This window comes from Cetorhinus maximus, chromosome 9 (genome assembly GCF_964194155.1).
Source record: "Cetorhinus maximus chromosome 9, sCetMax3.hap1.1, whole genome shotgun sequence".
NCBI classification, from domain to species: domain Eukaryota; kingdom Metazoa; phylum Chordata; class Chondrichthyes; order Lamniformes; family Cetorhinidae; genus Cetorhinus; species Cetorhinus maximus.
In genome coordinates this window covers 135,654,128-135,670,290 of record NC_135887.1, presented here as the reverse complement: position 1 = coordinate 135,670,290, position 16,163 = coordinate 135,654,128, and the positions used below count along the sequence as shown (strand labels likewise).

General features: G+C 44.6%; 1 protein-coding gene across 2 annotated transcripts in view; it reads right to left on the bottom strand.

Moving 5' to 3' along the window:
• Positions 1–16,163, bottom strand: part of cstpp1 (centriolar satellite-associated tubulin polyglutamylase complex regulator 1) — a 311,978-nt gene that overhangs the window by 233,286 nt on the left and 62,529 nt on the right. The window lies entirely within an intron of this gene.

Sequence of the window (16,163 nt, the reverse complement as noted above, 5' to 3'; positions counted from 1 at the left end):
TCTGGTCTGAAGGTTGTGGCGTCAGCTTGGTCTTCGGTTGAGGTGGTTTTACTGCGATGCCCTGCTGTGCCGGGGCCCTCGACTGCCCAGCTGCTTCCCCTCGCCCCTCAAACCCCCTCAATGACAGAGCAGCACCTTGTCCTGTGCCTGGACTAATGTAGCTCCCCCTTAACCGGCATTTTTTTTTGATTAGCCAGCACCACCCATTCCCCAAGCATGCCGGATAACAAAGATTTTACTGTAATATTTGGTGCGGGGATTTACATTGGACCATCTCAATGCTTCTTGCTCGAAAGAAGATGTATGCATATTTTTAAGGTGCAATGGAATTTCCTTACTCATAAGATTGGCTTTTGAGTGCTTGTTATTTCAATTTTGAAATTTCCCAAAATCCGCTAGGTGATTTAACCAAAGGCCTTGCGAAGGGCAATAAATAAACCTGAAGGGAAAATCATTTTTGATGAGCACCATTAAACTATCACAGCTATTCTGAAAGTGTTCTCAATTGAATTTCATTTTATATCAAGGAGTTGTCCTATTTGAATGAAAGTAGCTGTGATTTTTTTTTTTCACTTCACTGTCGCTTTGAACAGGGTTTGTTTAATTTCAATTTTAACACAAAATGTGTACGTGGGAGACAGAAAGGTTCACAATCTGGCCAATCTTGCTGGCTTAAATGGTCGGGTACACTGATTTTACAAAGTGCATCGAAATTACAACATGGATAAATGCCTTTTGGCCCAAGCAGTCGATGTTGGGTGTTTATTCCTAATACGAGTACCTACTTTCTTGATGTATCCTTTCATCACCTTATTTCTTGCACCACCTATCCAACTTATTTTTACATGTTGCCATGGCTGCGCTTACTTGCTGCTAGCGATGCCACAAAAACGTTGCCACAATTAGAGACAATCACAGCTTTGTCCTACACAGCTCAGGCTTAAGAGTTAAGATTACATAAAAGATTAGTGTTGAGTTTACCTTATTGCACTCCCACTAGTGTATGAACATGGGGTGAGGACAATAACATACAAATTAGACCCAAACAATCCACGTTGATCCACACACAAACAGCAGTCCTCATTCCGTGTCCTTGCTTTTTTCCAGTATCTCTTTGTCACCTTTTATTCAACAACATTTCTAATTTTCTCTTAAATATTGACATGCTAAGTGTTTCAATTACTAATTCTGGTACAGCACTCCACAACCTCACAAGCACAGGAGATGTAGCAGTGAGCCTACTGTGTATCCACGCATCATCAGGAAAAGGAGGATGGAGACTATTAGCAAGGGGGTGGAAGGAGGCAAATATAACAATCGACCGAACTGGTTCAGCTGCAAGGCAGCAACACTGGCAGAAGACATCCATCCAATCTCTAGATGGCCCAGTTGGGATCAAGGAGTTAATGTGCAGAAAATTTAAGCCAAACTCATTAGCAGAATGACAATTTATGACAACATAATCCTTTTTCTCTCTGTGGAATGAAGTCATTTTCTTGACAATTTTAAAAGCAAATTAATCATAATGAGTTTTCTATCACAAGTACCATATAAAACAATTCCCTTAAATCGGCAAACTTGTAAAAAACTTGAAAGAGAATTTCTGTAAAGCTAAATCAATCAAAACTGGACGTGATAATGCTTTAAAAAGAGTAAAATAATTATCAGTTTAATGCAGATTTCAGACTATGCAGTGGTTCAATAATTTTAGTCCAAAGCATTTTTCTGCTTCTTACCCATTTTGTTCCTAATGGGAACCATCACCTTATTTATTTCTATTTACTGCTGTGTTGCTTTGCCAATATCTGATCTAATGTTTACAGTTTCTCTTAGTAAAAACATTGCTGATTTTCAATTTTCCACTTCACACATCATTTAACAATTACAAAGTCACTTACATAACAGGCCAGATTACATACGTTATTTGGGAAGCATAATTGGATTTCATACTGACTTGTGCTTGTTTTGATGACAGTAATGGGACTGTTTTGTTTCTTCGCAATTTAATACAGAGAGTAATGACGAGTGGGTATTTTTCAGACTGAAGTGAAATGTACAGTAGTGTCACCAAGGAGTCAATATTAATACCACTGCTCTTTTTTTGTTTTATATATAAATGACCTGGACTAGAGTAGAGGAGGCATATTTTCAAAGTTTGCAGATAACAGAAAACCTGTAAATGTAGTGAAATGTAAGGAGGATAGTGACAGACTTTAGGAGAACATAGACTGGTGAAATAGGCAGACACATGGCAGATGCAATTTAATGCGGGGAAATGTGAAGTGATGCATTTTGGAAGGAAGAATGAGGAAAGGCAATAGATCCTAAAGAGTACAAATTGTAAAGAGAGGTGTAGGAACAGAGAGAGTTGGGCATGTGTGTACACAAATCTTTAAAGGTCTCACGAAGAGTCAAGAAGGCCATTAATAAGCATACGGGATCCTTGGCTTTACAAATAAAGGCCTAGAGTACAAAAGCAAGGGAGTTACGCTAAACCTTCGTACAATATTCAGCTGGAATGGAAGCATACTTTAACATACTGTCAGTGCCTTAGGGAGGATACAGGTTGGGGCTACAGGTTTGCTGGTGCAAATGCCTATGGAGCTGTAACAAGTTGGCGAGGATCAACATATGCTGGAGGCAAAGGCATAAAAAGAGAAACATCATACAGCGTTGGATACTGCCTTCGATCTATTGTGTCTGTACCAGCCCTTTGAAAGATTTATCCAATTAGTCCTGCTCTCTTGCTCTTTCCCTGCAACCCAGCAATTCTTTTTCATTTCAATGATTTATCCAATTCCGTTTTGAAAGCTCCTACTGAATCTGCTTCTACCACCCTTTCAGCCAGAGCATTCCACATCATAACTTCTTGCTGTGTGGCGATATGTTTCCGCATATCTCCTCTGGTTCTATTGCCAATTATCTTCAATCTGTGTCCCCTTGTTACTGACCCTCCTGCCACTGGAAACAGTTTCTCATTATTTACTCTATCAAAATTGTTCAAAATTTTGAATACTTCTATCAAATCTCTTCTTAACCTCTCTGCTCTAAGGAGAATAACCCCAGTTTCTACAGTTGGAACTTGCATTTATATAGTGCTTTTCAACCTAACCAAGGTTGTAGAAAGTTTTACCATAATTTCTGACAAAAGGAAACCCAAGGCTGGATTTAATTGGCCCGATGGGTGTCTCGCACACCAGTTGAAGAGCCGGCAGGGGCCCCTGTCAGTTCCATAGGGGAGGCCCTTCAGGCCTCCCTGAATTTCCCCGGGATTCCGGATCCTGGAGGCAGAAGTCCCGCCCGCTGAGAGCTGCTGGCCAATCAGAGGCTGGTACCTGTCCATTACAGGGAGCACCACCAGGAGCAGCGGCAGCTGCCCCCAGTGCACCGACCAGAGGCCCAGGGTCGCCAAGGGGCCCCCAGGCCAGAGGTTAGTGAGGGGTCGCGGGAGGGGCAGGGGGTGGTCAGAGGCAAGGGCAGAGGGGTAGCTTTTAACTTTTCTCTATCCTCACCTTCCTAATGCTGGGTCCCTGGATTGGGCCGACCGCCTGATAACAAGGGCTTCCCTCACCCCACTGGGAGGTTTACGGGGTGACCTTCAGGAAGTGTGGAAAAGCTGTGCGGCTCCCATTTAACCTCTGAATTGCGGTGGGCTCAGGGATAATGGGTGTCCGATAGGCTCATTTGTGAGCCTAATTGGCAGCCCACTGCCAGTGGCCAGGAATCACATGTCAGCCCCTCCCACCCTCTGGCTTAATCGGTGGGGGGAGGTTTTTCTGCTGCCAGGAGACTGATGCGGGGTCTCTCCTGGCTGCTATGGTTCCTGCCACAAAGGGCTGTACTAAATCCAGCCTACTGCTTCTATCTCCACAGAGGCTGCCTGGCATGCAGAGCATTTTCCCAGCATTTTCCGTTTTTATTTCAATTTCCAGCACCTACAGCATTCTGCTTTTGCATTAACCTAAATTTGGAACATAGGAACACAGGAGCGGCAGTGGGCCATTCAGCCCTTCGAGCCTGCTCCACCATTCATTAAGATCTGGTGGTAGCCTCAGCTCCACTTTCCTGTCTGCCCCCCCATAACTCTTGATGCCTTTCCCAAACAAAGATCTGTCTGCCTTGAATAAATTCAATGACCCAGCCTCCACTACTTTCTGGGGATGAGAATTTCACACACCTCTTTGGGAGAAAACGCCTCTTTGGGAGAAAACATTTCTCCTCATCTCTGTCTTAAAAGGGAGGCCTTTTAAACCACGTCCCCTAGTTTTAGTCTCCCCCTCAAGAGGAAACATCATCCGGGCATCCATCCTATCAAGTCCACTTGCTTTTTTACTCCATGTTTCCATTTATAAAGACAAGAATTCACAATGCTTTTTCATCAGCCTTCTCAACTCGCCCTCGGAGATTTGTGTACATATATACTCACCTCGTCTCTCTGCTCCTGCAACTTCTCAATTTTGTGTCATCTACCAACTTTGAAATTAAGCCCTCCATATCCAAGTACAGTTCTTTAATATATAACCAAAAAGTAGTTCCAATGCTGGTATCTGGAGGAAAACAATTGTACATAAGACCAAAAGACGTAGGAGTAGAACTAGGCCATTCGGCCCATCGAGTCTGCTCTGCCATTCAATGAGATCATGGCTGATTTGATAATCCTCAACTTTCCTGCTTTTTCCCCATAACCCTCGATTCTCTTACTGATTAAAAATCTGTCTAATCCAGCCTCGAATATACTTAACAACCCGCCCTCTGCGGTAAAGAATTCCACAGATTCACTACCCTCTGCGAGAAGAAATTCCTCCTCTTCTCTGTCTTAAATGAGCAACCCCTTACTCTGAGATTATGCCCTCTGGTCCTAGGCTCTCCCACAAGGGGAAACAACCTCTCAGCATCTACTCGGTCAAACCCCCTAAGAATCTTGTATGTTTCAATAAGGTTGCCTCTCATTCTTCTAAACTCCAATGAGTACAAGCCCAACCTACTCAACCTCTCCTCATAAGAAAATCCCTCCATACCTGGGATCAACCTAGTGAACCTTCTCTGGACTGCCTCCAATGCCAGTATATCTTTCCTCAGATAAAGGGACCAAAACTGTTCACAGTATCCTAGGTATGGTCTAACTAGTGCCTTGTATAGTTTTAGCAAGACTTCCCTATTTTTATACTCCATTCCCTTTGAAATAAAGGCCAACATTCCATTTGCCTTCCCTATTACCTGCTGAACTTATAAGTTAGCTTTTTGGGATTCAATGCACAAGGACCCCCAAATCCCTTTGTGCTGCTCTGGAAATAAATGTTCACTGTGGCTCTCCGTCCCTTATTTTATATTGTCACAGGCACCTTCCCTTTAATCAAATTTTGCTAACAAGTCTATTGTAAACACCATTTGAAAGTCCATATACACATCAGACTCAGCCGCCTTCTCCATCACTAAAGAATTCAATCGGGTTAGTTCACAGAATTTGTTTTTAAGAAAATCCACTGTTAAGCTCCAATGGTAACTCTGCACAAACTTTGGGTCCCTAGCTCTTAGAAACAGCCAAACTGCACTGAAATGCTCTGAAATTCATTGTAAATTGGGTGTGCTCCTACGGGGAGATTTTACGCACTTCATAATCTAGCAAAACAATTTCTATGTGTAGATTTCTCAGTAGTATGGTTTGGAGATTTTTACACATAGCAATGCATTTCCACGTGGACCACTATTACAAGACCGACCGGTATAAGTAGTGCCAGCCGACAATCAACATCCTGGGGGTTACTATTGACCAGGAACTGAACTGGACTAGCCATATAAATACTGTGGCTACGAGAGCAGGTCAGAGGCTTGGAATCCAATGGCGAGTAACTCACCTCCTGACTCCCCAAAGCCTGTCCAGCATTGACAAGGCACAAGGTACAACTCAGGAGTGTGATGGATTACTCTCCACTTCCCTGGATGTGTGCAGCTCCAACAACACTCAAGGAGCTTGACACCATCCAAGACAAAGAAGCCTGCTTTCTGTCCACCCTATCTATGCCCCTCATAATGTTATATAGCTCAATAATATCACCCATCAATCTCCTCTGCTCCAGGGGAAATATCCCCAGTCTATGCTATGTGTCCTCATAACTCCAACTCTCCAGCCCAGCATGCATCCTGGTCAGCGACCTCTGCACTCTCTCCACTCCAATCACATCCTTTCCATGAAGCGCTGATCACAACTGGACACAGAAGTGTAGCCGTGGCCTCGGCAGCGTTTTCTGCACTTGCAACATGACCTCCCTGTTCCTATATTCTATTCCTCGGCTAATAAAGGCAAGTATGGCATTTACCTTCTTAAACGCCTTATGTACCTGTCCCGCTATCTTAATGCGCCTGTCGACATGCACAGCAAGGTCCCTCTGATCCTCCTTACTTTCCACGGTCCTACCATTCCTCGTGTATTCCCGTACCTTGTTTCTCCTGCCCAAGTGCATCACCTCACACTTATCCACATAACATTCCATTTGGCATTCCTTAGGCCACCTGACCAGCTCGTCTGTATCCACCTGTAATGTTTGGGGCTCCTCCTGACTACTTGCCACCCACCAATATTCGTCTCCATAGGTTCTGGAAGGCTGAGCGCACATTGAGCCTGGGAAAAAGGGATGAAGTGTGTCACTGTATGGATGTTAACTGATCCACTGTCCTTGTTGTTATTTTCAGCATCATCAGAGCCTGTCGACCAGGATCGATTGCAGATGCCCCCTGAGGGCCCTCAACTGTCACCTGCGTCACACCTTTTCTGCAAGGCAGGCACCAGCGCAGATACTAGCACATCAGTGGGAGTTGTAACATCGGCTAGTGTCCCAGGGCACAGTGGAGAGGGCACTTCACAATCGCTGGGGGAGCTGGCAGAGACAGAGAGTGCCGACGGCGCCAGCGGCCGGAGGACTGCAGGGGACCAGGCACATGATGAGTCGGGGCGTGATGATGTGCCTCTGGAGTCATCTGCGATGCAGCAGCTGCAGGAAATGCGGCTGGGTGTGCGGGAGCATCTGGGAGTGTTGCATGAGACTATGCTTCGCTTGGTGTCCATGGTGGAGGAGTCCACGCGGAGCATGAGTGATGCCATTAGCCTCATGTCAGAGCGTCAGGCTTCCTCCATGCAGAGAGCGGCGACTCTCCTGGAGAGGGGCCTCTGGGAGAACAAGCAGCTTCTCCTGGGGATACACTCAGACCTGCAAGCCCTCACAGCGCCAGTGGCCACAGCTGGTCATTGCCAATGTGGGAGATGATGTGGGCTTCAAGTTTCCCAGCTCGGTGCCCATCCATCGGCAGTGAGCAGGGAGGTCTGGGGCGACCTCACGTCGGCAGAGCAGCTGCCTGTCGTCTCTGCGGGCTCCTCTCAGGGCGCTCCGGATGAGGGCGGCAGCTCCTGAGCCCCTCTCCCAGTGACCGGTTCATCAGGTGAGGCCGCGATGACTGGGGAGATGCCAGCTGTGGAACTGGCAGCTCCCTCCCAGGCAGGACCAGCACAGACTCCACGGGCCAGAGGACGGCCGCCAAGGTCACCGAGGCCAACAGGCTGTCTCAGATGCCACTCTGAGCACCAAGACGTAGCACCCATAAACGTAAGCATAAGGCGCCTTAGACACACCACGGGTTTCTCACTGGTGCTTTTGTGTTGGCCCGAGATTAGGGAATTATTATTTCTTGATGTTTGAAAAACATTTTGCTTTCGTTTTGTTTGACCATATGACGGAGAAAATTAAATCCAGATGTGTTACCATGGCTGAGGGTGGCTCCTTTGTTCTGCATTTGTATGTTTTACATACATGTCATGAGTGTTTGAGTGGACATTGAGGTTTATGTCCAAAGCCTTTAGTTGCAGCTGGTGAAGTGGCAGATTTAGCACTTAAGTGCCGATTGTGGAAGAGCCAGGCAAGGCTGGTCCTCCTGATACATTTGTGTGGGGCCAGCTGAAGGTTCATTGGATTAAAGTCTCCTGGGTGTCCCTGCCTTGTTGATGTAGTGCCGGATCAGCGTTTAGCCCCTCATCATTCCCCTGTGCTTCCTCATCCTCAGAATCAGTGCTGGACTCATCGTGGCACTGTGTCAATGTCGTCATCGTCCACTGCTTCCCCCCTTTCCAGCGCAAGATTGTGCAGAGCACAGCATGCTACCACTATCACCGAGACACGATCTGGGGGGAACTGGAGTGTGCCCCCTGAGCAGTCCAGACATCGGTAGCGCATCTTGAGAAGACCAATGGCTCTCTCCTCCACAGACCTTGTGGTCCCCTGGCTCCTATTGTACCGCTGCTCAGCTTCTGTTTTTGGGTGGCGGAGAGGAGCCATGAGCCACCTTCTGAGGGGATAGCCCTTGTCACCCAGCAGCCATCCATCCAGCCGGGCCGAAGCACTGAACAGCCCCGGCACCTGGGAGTGTTTGAGGATGTAGACGTCATGGGAGCTGCCTGGGTACCTTGCACAGACTTGTAGAATCAGCATCCTGTGATCACACACTAACTGCACGTTCATGGAGTGGGAGCCCTTCCTGTTGACGAAGGCACCGGGCTCACCTGCTGGTGCCTTGATGGCCACATGTGTACAGTCTATAGCACCCTGGACGCGGGGGAAGCCAGCAATGGCCGCGAAGGCTCTGGCTCACTCTGTCTGGCTTGCCTGGTCCCAACGGAAGTGGATGAAGGTCAATGCCCGTCTGAACAGAGCGTCTGTAACCTGCTTGACACAAGTGTGGACAGCTGATTGGGAGACACCACAAAGATCACCCACCGAGCCCTGGAAGGAACCAGATGCATAGAAGTTGAGGGCAACTGTGACCTTCAAAGCTGCTGGGATAGGGTGTCCGCCCACACAGTTAGGGGAGATCTCAGGGCCAATCATCTGACAGATATAGTTGACTGTCTCCCTTGGCAGTCGGAGCCTCCTTCAGCACTGCACCTCAGTCATATTGAGGTAGCTGCTTCACCGCCTGTATACCCTGGCAGCAGGATAGTGGCATCTTCTGCGGCCCCTTCCACCTCAGACAGCCTCTTGGACCTGCACCCCTTGTGCCTGCGCCTGTCCTCCCAAAGGTGCCTCCCCTGGAGGCTGATTGTCCAGTCCTGGCCTCCTCCTTATTCTAGCCCTCCCTTCCTCCTCAGAGGAGCTGCCTCCAGTGGACATGTCAGAACCTATACCCAGGCTAAAGGCAGGCCTCCGGAAAGCTCGAGGCCCGATAAAGATTCTTGACTGAAGAATGCTGACCTGAAGGTTAAAAGTACACAGAGAAAGCTGCTGGAATTGGTTCTGAACTGCTACAGGTCACACAGGCAAGTTTTAAAAACTTTCTGCAATAAATACTCACAGACCAGACTGGCAGCCCCACTGAGCCCTCTTACCCGCTCGTGGATGAATTTTAGTAAAAAGTCTATCACCTGCCTGCCCGTAGCGCCCGTGCGCCAAGCCAAAGATCGCACGGGTGCCTGAAAATTGGCATCGATTGCCGATTTAAGGGCCTTAACTAGCCCGTTAATTAATGGCGGGCACGCGTAGAACTTCATCGCGCACCCGCCCAACGAAATATCGCAATGGCGCACGGTGACTTCAGGATGCTCACCGCGCCCCCCCCCCCCCCCCCCCTCCACACATCAAGCAGAAAATTCTGCCCATAAAAGTGAATTTTAAAACTTGTTACTCAGAATATTTATGGCATTGTTACTACTGTTCCTCCACCAGTATTACAAAAGAAGTTCAAAATAATAAATCGATGCCAATATAATTTTGCCTTCCTCTCATGATTATAGAGCCACGGAAGATGGTTCTATGTTTAGACCATCGTACAGCTAAATTCTTGTGATTTTAAACACGTTTTAACCATTATCTGATCGCACCATGGTAATCCATTATTACTCTAGGCTATTTGTTCAAACTTCATCAGAAATGGCTCGTTGTATATAATAGTTTCAGCATAAATCTTTCAAAAATTAGATTTGAAAATGCAGTTCATTACAAACTGCACCTTGCAGATGGGAAAGCAGTCAAGGGGGAAAATAAAATCACAAGGTGCTCAGAGCACCCCATAATGGAGAAAACACTCAGAACTACGAATAAGATTAAATCATGCTCCCAAATCCTGCTCACCGTTTTGCTGGATGTTATTTTTGCTCTATTTTGCACAACATCGTTATTAAGGACTTAGAGCCCAATTAATGCACGGATTCAATGCATGGTAAAGCTATCTATCTAATGCTGTCATAATGTACATTTGCTTCAAGCTCAGAAGGTCATCTACTAATGTATGGTAGAGTGTCATTTAAAAAGACTTGCATTTACGTAGCCCTATTCACAACCTCAGGATGTCCCAAAGCACATTACAGACAATGAACTACTGCACTGGAGTGTCAGCCTACATTTTGTACTCGTACCCACTGAACTCCTCTACTCATGGTTAAAAAAAAAAATCTTTTCAAAAAAACCACGCACAAAATGAAAAACACCAGGGAATGAGGTAAAGGCTGCAGCTTATCCTTAAGGGTTTATTCATGAAGTTTATGATATGACACCGTCTGAAGTCCTTTATTCAGATGCAAAGGAAATAGTTAATTGCATCTGGGATAACAGCAAGTGATCAAATGTTCTAAGTAGGAACATGTTCTTGTGACCTCCAGGCCTTGTGTCCTCCAGTTTACACAGGTCACTGAGCACAATAATACAGACACTCAACAGCTGTATGCAGCTAAAAGGGTCCATTAATTATATTATAAATTAGAGGTTACCAGCTCATTTCCTTTCAAATGCATTCCCTTCTGAAAACTTGTTTGGCTAAGGACATTGACTGTTTAATAAACAAAGCAGTAAAATGACATTTATCATCCTACTCACTGGGGTCCCTGTATATTTACCCGTGGAATTATGTAAACTGAAGTCCCTTCTCTTATACAACAGGTCTAACAGCATCTGTGGAGAGGGAAAAAAAGAGCCAACGTTTCGAGTCCGTATGACTCTTCAGAGCTCTGAAGAAGGGTCATATGGACTCAAAACGTTAACTCCATTTCTCTGCTGAGATTTTCCAGCATTTTCTGTTTTTGTTTCAGATTTCCAGCATCCGCAGTATTTTGCTTGTATCCCTTCTCTTATACATTGCCTACTTACACTCAAGTCACTTCAATAAATGGAACGCATTTTTGACATTCCCGGCAGAACTATACGTTAGTTGTTTGCATCTCGCTATCTATTAATGACTTTGAAAAGGTAGAATCCCTTTCTGAATCTACAGATAGGCTGTAACCTAAACCAGGAACCAAAGGTATACTACATTCTTACCACCAGAAGGAATGGGTAGTTTTACATGTTGATCAATGAGAATTGCATCATTGTTTTCATGTAAGCAATTTTCTATTTAAAATCTATATTGTGCAGTTCCGCAGATTTTTCTAACTCTTCAGATCTGAATTAACAAAATTAACTAAACTGTACAGCAATGTTTCCGCTTCTGAAAGTAGGTCAACCACTCATATACATATTTAAATCCTACCAATATGAAAGAGTTTGATGTTTTCTCTCAAGGTTGTGAAATACAAAGAAAGCAGAAAGCTATGAGGTTTATACTTTTCTTTAAGAAATGCTGAATTTGCTTATTTCCATTCAGTGATGCTTAGAATTGCTGCTGTTATGTAACTACGTGTACAACTGACAGCTTGGCCAAACTATTCTGAATAGATTAAGAGTTATAATCACTGCAGATGTTTTATATGTGATGAATAAATATTTCAGCACTCAGTATGTTAACCATAACAGCAGTTTAAGAGTCAAGAAAATAACATACAAATGATTTTTTTTTTAACAAAAATTGTATCGCTCAATAAATGTTTTAAAATAGTTCTTCAAAATGTTATTGTTACATGTTACAGCTTTTGGGTGCAATGCTGATTGAGGACACCTGCAATGCTCAGTGCTGAAATCATTGATAAAAAGGCTATGGTATGTGTGCTCTGCCTGAAGGCAGGTCCTTGACTCATTGTCTACTGGTGCTTCATCCTGAGCCATTTTCTTGGCGGCTTTTGTCTTGTCAGTGGTGGTTTGCCATTGCCTTCCACTCTCAGGGGCAGAGTGTGGAGGCAGGTCCTGAGCCTACCTCAGCCAGAATGAGAATTGAACCCACGCTGTTGCCGTTATTTGGAATCACATGCTAGCCATCTAGCCAACTGAGCTAACCAACCCCCTAAAAAAGCTACCCAATATGGCAAAAGAAAAACCTACGGAATAGGAGCGACGGTATCAATTCAGGGTCGGGTGAAACAATACAGCAGGATTTCATCGCAATATATTCGACAGTTTCAAAGATGCAATGCACTCAGTGAAGCACTGGACTGTCACCCTGGATAATGAATTGGAACCTTGGCATAGGTACAAAAGTGGGAAATTGCTAATCAGGAATAAGAAGTTACCAACTGAGCCAGGACTACAGGTTTGACAATGTTATTTCAGACAGTGAAACGGCCTTGTTAAAATAGGGAGCAGAAGGCTCTAATACAACTGCTTTAACCTATTTGTTAATAACAGGCCTCAAAGGTATTTTTATCGGCAAGGCTAAAGGTTGTTTTTATTTTCATGTTCTATTAATTTACACACAAACGCAACCAATATTTATATTCAGATTCAGTCTCCAGGGAAACACTGGCAATGGATCCCCATAGAATCTAGTGGGAACTCTTCACGCTTGCACAAGCACACACACACGTACATGCACAGTGAAATGGTGATGAGTTAAACTCAGATGACACAAAATTCCAGTTATATTGAAGACGTCAACAATTTCGGCCGGCATAATGACAAATCCCATAGAACGATAAGCCCAAATTCCACACTGGTAACACCGGATTAGGCGAGCTTGTCTAAATTTGTCATATGGTTGCGCCAACTAATCAGAGCAGAGTTAGGCCACACAGGAGCATGAAATCATGGAGTGCCGGGATAGCCATCATTTGACATCAAGATCTCCCTGTGAAAGGATATGCAAAAGCTGCGAGTGTGGCTAAAGCTGTGAGAAAGTTAAAAGCGTTGTCGATCGGAGAAAAGATGAAGTTGGTACAGCAAGTGGAATACGAAGCGGAAAAACAGGCATCGCAAAGGAGTGGGAAATTCCGCCATCAAGTTTGTCCACCCTTATGAAACACAAGGTGAACATTGTGGAACAGTTCGACAAGCAGACATTCTCTCCAATAAGGCAGAGGATGAGAACAACGGCCCATCCTGACATTGAAGAAGCTCTGCTAAACACGGTTCAAGGCAACCCGAGCAGAGAACGTTCCCATCTCCAGTCCAATCCAGCAGGAAAGGGGTGCTGCCCTGGCAAAGGTGCTATGCCACATGGAGTTCACCTGCAATGGTGGACGGCAGGACCGATTCATGACACGACACGGCATCGCCTTCCGTCCGGTAAGCGGTGAAGGTGCAGCAGTTATGGCTGCAATGACTGATAATTGACTCCAAAATGGTGTCGTCCACATGGGGCCTCTTTGGCTATCACAAAGCTCCTCTTAACTCAAATCCGTGGGCGGATCCCCTGGGATTCCACTCATCAGGATTTTACTGTACTGTGCAGTCAGCCTGGCAAGGCTGCTTTTCTTTAGGCCGAGCAGGATTTTTATTTAAAGTTTCCAACTGCAGTTCATACAACCTTAAGTAAAAACAATTATCTCACGTTAGGTAGAAACAGCGGGTCATCGTTGCTCATCTTAGGATGACTTTGGGACGTGCAATTTCATCACTCATAGTGATCGGAAAAGACTTCTTTTACGGTTTTAATACACAGTTTTCACTATTCAAGTGTGAAGCCAGGTCATGAAAACAGTAATGGGATTTTTATTTATATCCCAACAGCTCTTCATGACTTTTCTCCACCTTACCTCCACAATCTCCTCCATTCTGTATCACCTCTTACCCTGAACATTTTTTTTTCTACCAACTCCATCTCTTCCTTTAGAAATGCCTTCAAAACTAATCTTTTCAATCAAACCTTTGGTCACTCCCCACCACCACCACCACCACCCCCAATTCTTTCCTGTCCTGGTTCGGCATCCATTCTACACATGTGTGACTTAATTTTTATACGCTAAAGGCAATATATAACTAAAAGTTGTATAATTCTTATATAATTATATAATTCTTTTAACGTAAGATTATCCATAAAGTGATTGAGCCATCAAAGAGGCAAAAAAATGATTAATCGTGGTTAAAAAAAACAAATGCTGAACCACTGTGGGAGATTTGGAGGGGTCCTTCAAGGCTTCTGGAAAAAGATAGGTTTCTAAAAGTGGACAAATTTAAGTGATATGAGACTGGAAGAGGCTGTAGTAATAGGGTGAGACCACACAGTGAAAGGATTAGAAATAAGGACATTAACTTCAATGTATCCCTCCTCTCGGCTTCTCTCTCCTCCTTTAAACCTATCACTTTGACCAAGCTTTTTGGTCACCCCTCCTAATGTCTCCTTTCATTCAGTCAATGTTTGTCTGATTATGCTGCTGTGAAGTCCTCGAGACTTTATTCCACATTAAATGTGGTAAATAAATGCAAGTTGTTGTTGCACTGGGGGTTGTGGGGGGGGGTGCTAATGTCAGTCTGTGAGGATACGGGTGATGAGTTCTGGAATTTATTGCAGGAAAACTACCTTGTGTTCCCATGTAGGTAAGTACCCTGAGAACAAACATGATCAGGTCTTGCGTATCAAGAATAGTCTCTTGGCCAAGGTGCTGGAAAGAAAATGGTAACCACAGAGCTGTAAAGCAACATGGGAGTTAATACTTTCAGCAGAACTGGAGAAAGGAGAAATTGGCAGGGAGCATTAAAGTGGGTTTAGATAGAAGAATCTAGGGTCTTCTGATCTGCGTGTTTGGAGAAAGTTACCAATGAAAATGTCCACATCTTTATTTGCATGTATGGATTTTGTAAGTATCGTATAAAATAAACTGACATCATAAATTGAGAAAATCAATATTAAAATAATATTACTTCAGCATGACTGATTTTGATTTGCACTAGAACAGGCTTTTTTTAAATTGCTGGGAAATTAATGGACTGAAAAGGGTCCTTTAGAACTACAAAGATGTAAAATACTGCTGCTAAACATATGGTACCCATCACACATCAAACTGATGACATGAATTACAGACATTGCAGCAAACCATTTAGCCCAACAACAACAACTTGCACTTGTATAGCGCCTTTAATGTAATAAAGCACATGCCGAGGTGCTTCAAAGGAGCATTAGCAAACAAATTTGACACCGGGCCATATATAAAAATATTAGGGAGATGGCCAAAAGCTCTGTCAAAGAGGTGGGTTTTGAGGAGTACCTTAAAAGAGGAAAGAGGGGTAGAGATGAAGAGAGATTTAGAATTTGGGGCATTGGCAGCTGCAAAAATAGCCACCAATGGTGGAGTGATTAAAATTGAGCATGTTAATGAGGCCAGAATTAGATGTGTGCAGATATCTTGGAGGGGATTACAGAGATAGGGAGGGGGGGGCGAGGCCATGGAGGGATTTGAAAACAAGAATAAGAATTTTAAAATGGTGGCATTGCTGAAGTGGAAGCTAGAGTAGGTTAACAAGCATAGGGTGATGGGTGAACAGGACTTGATACAAGTTAGGACACAGGCAGCAGGGCTTTGGACGATCTTAAACTTACTGAGGGCAGAATGTGGGAGGCTGGCCAGGAGTACGTCGGAATAGTCAAGTCCAGAGGTAGTAAAGGTATGAATGAGAGTCTCAGAAAGAGATGAGCTGAGACCGGGGCGGAGTTGGGCGATGTTACCGAGGTGGAGATAGCCTGTCTTACTGATGGCACAGATATGTGATCGGAAACTCAGCTCGGGGCCAAATATGACACCAAGGTAGCGAGGAGACTGGTTCAGCCTCAAATAGTTATCAGAGAAAGGGAAGGAGTCAGTGGCTAGGGAACGGAGTTTGTGGCCAGGGCTGAAGACACCACTTGCAGTAAAACCGTACCCAGAGAAACTCACCTGGAATCTTTATATGGTAGCCAGTTGCTGTAAGATATATCAACAGGTTATCTTGGGGCAGTCGTCATAAATCAGGCATGAGATTCAATTTAGCATCAAGTTTGTTAAACAAACCAAAGAAAATGTACTTGTTATTTAATGAACTTAGCCATCATTTTGAGTTTAAAAT